The following is a 2,819-nucleotide window of genomic DNA, read 5'->3' as shown; positions in this document are numbered from 1 at the left end:
GTGGTCTGTAGGTAAGTAGTGGTCTGCAGGTCAGTAGTGGTCTGTAGGTAAGTAGTGGTCTACAGGTCAGTAGTGGTCTGTAGGTAAGTAGTGGTCTGCAGGTCAGTAGTGGTCTGTAGGTAGGTAGTGGTCTGTAGGTAAGTAGTGGTCTGTAGGTAAGTAGTGGTCTACAGGTCAGTAGTGGTCTGTAGGGAAGTAGTGGTCTACAGGTCAGTAGTGGTCTGCAGGTCAGTAGTGGTCTGTAGGTAAGTAGTGGTCTGCAGGTCAGTAGTGGTCTGTAGGTAAGTAGTGGTCTGCAGGTCAGTAGTGGTCTGTAGGTAAGTAGTGGTCTACAGGTAAGTAGTGGTCTGTAGGTAAGTAGGGGTCTGTAGGACAGTAGTGGTCTGTAGGTAAGTAGTGGTCTGCAGGTCAGTAGTGGTCTGTAGGTAAGTAGTGGTCTGCAGGTCAGTAGTGGTCTGTAGGTAAGTAGTGGTCTACAGGTCAGTAGTGGTCTGCAGGTCAGGAGTGGTCTTTAGGTAAGTAGTGGTCTACAGGTCAGTAGTGGTCTGTAGGTAAGTAGTGGTCTGTAGGTAAGTAGAGGTCTGTAGGTCAGCAGTGGTCTACAGGTAAGTAGTGGTCTGTAGGTAAGTAGTGGTCTACAGGTCAGTAGTGGTCTACAGGTAAGTAGTGGTCTGCAGGTCAGTAGTGGTCTGTCGGTAAGTAGTGGTCTGTAGGTAAGTAGGGGTCTGTAGGTCAGTAGTGGTCTGCAGGTAAGTAGTGGTCTGCAGGTCAGTAGTGGTCTGCAGGTTGGCAGTGGTCTGTAGGTAAGTAGTGGTCTGTAGGTAAGTAGGGGTCTGCAGGTCAGTAGTGGTCTGTAGGTAAGTAGTGGTCTGTAGGTCAGTAGTGGTCTGTAGGTAAGTAGTGGTCTGTAGGTCAGTAGTGGTCTGCAGGTCAGTAGTGGTCTGTAGGTAAGTAGGGGTCTGTAGGTCAGTAGTGGTCTGCAGGTCAGTAGTGGTCTGCAGGTCAGTAGTGGTCTGTAGGTAAGTAGTGGTCTGTAGGTCAGTAGTGGTCTGCAGGTCAGTAGTGGTCTGTAGGTAAGTAGGGGTCTGTAGGTCAGTAGTGGTCTGCAGGTCAGTAGTTGTCTGTCGGTAACTTAACTTTCTGCATTTAATAAATGAAATAAAAATGTACATGTTGCATAAATGTAGGCTTTACATACCCACAGATATCCACACAGGGAAATATGATTAAAAAAAAGCAATCATACATTCATGCATCCATATAAATAGTAATAATTACTCCAAATCTTTTATTCCTTCCACCATTCCTTCAAGCCAAACTACAGGGCAAAATCACACACTGATTGAACAAATCTACAGTGCAGTAACAATAATTAGTGTAATTAAATAGCATTCTTTGGACCTGCAACTTATCTAAGACAGGGAGGAATTAGATATGGTATTACATTTTCATAAGCAGACAGATAGCATGTAAGTCAGAGCCTACAGAAGAAGTCAGTCTGGCTTAAGTGAATTCCCCCATCCAGCGTTGATGTGTCTAAAAACTAACATTACAGTAACTTTTGTTCAACAAAGAACATATGGAAGAAGAGAATATGTCGATCGCTTTTTATCTGTTAAAATATTTGCTTCTTGACTGGTTGTTGACAAGTGTGGTTCTAGAACAGTAACAAATGGTGAGAGTGCAAATATTTTGAAGGTGGAAGTTACACATACCCTGGGGGCTATGCCAACAAATCACCAGGACACAGTCACATGCTCTCATCCTCATCCTCATCATATTGTTCTACAGTCACACAGACCTTTGCTGGTAAAATCTTCAGTGGGTTGTTATCAAAAGTGCTGAGATATGGAAACATCCTGTCAGTGAAAGTGTGTGTGAAGGTGTGTATGTGTGTGTTAGTATCAGGATCAGAGAACGACAGCTTTCCTCTGTTCCAGTCCAGATTCACTCTGATCCTCTGGAGCTTCTTCTGCACTCTGAGAACAGATGGAGCTGGTGGTGACAGTGCTAAGTAGTTACCTCCAATGAACCCTATTCTCCATAATCCAGACCGTATGACTCCCTTCCTCAGGACAGACTCTGCTAACACTCCCAGTCTCCAGCCTGTACTGTCTTTAACCTCGACATCCCAGCTGTGAGTCCCTGAGTTAAAGCCCTCAGAGCCCAGGACACAGCTGCACAAGTCAAACCTCTCTGGATTGTCAGGAAGCTGCTGTCTGTCTCCTCGTCTCACACTGGTCAGATCTTCAGACAGGATGAGTTCTTGACCAGCAGTGTTTGGGTCCAGAATGAGAGGAGTGTAGGAGACCATGTCCTTCATCTTGTTCCAGATGTTGAAGGTCAGGTTGCCCAGGTGTTTGGCCTGGTCTATCAGAGCTCCTGAGGGCAGCTGTGGATCATCCAGCAGGGGGCGCTGCTGGACTCTTTCCACTGCAGCCTTGTAGTTGAGCAGGAATGAGACGTCTTCAGCTCTCAGCTCCTCCTCTGTGGCTCTGACTGTGTCTGAAAGAGCTGCTATCTCTCTGCTCAGAGCCTCCATCTTCTCCTTCATCATCTGACTCTTCTGCTCCTCTTCCTCCCTCAGTGCAGCCATCCTGGCCTCCTCTTCCTCCTCTAGAAACTGCTGAAGCTTCTTAAACTGCTCCTTAATCTGCCTCTCTGTGTGTCGGGCCTGGACCTTCATGTGTTCTGCTGTTTGATCAAACTTCTCTTTAACTTGTTCACAAACCTTTAACTTCTCCTTTAAGGGCTCCAGAGTTTCCTGAAGTTCCTTCTTGTGTTGTCGTGCAGCTTCATCGATGGGTCTGAATCTGTGG

This window comes from Micropterus dolomieu, linkage group LG06 (genome assembly GCF_021292245.1).
Source record: "Micropterus dolomieu isolate WLL.071019.BEF.003 ecotype Adirondacks linkage group LG06, ASM2129224v1, whole genome shotgun sequence".
Classification (NCBI taxonomy): domain Eukaryota; kingdom Metazoa; phylum Chordata; class Actinopteri; order Centrarchiformes; family Centrarchidae; genus Micropterus; species Micropterus dolomieu.
Note: the sequence above shows the minus strand (reverse complement) of the source record.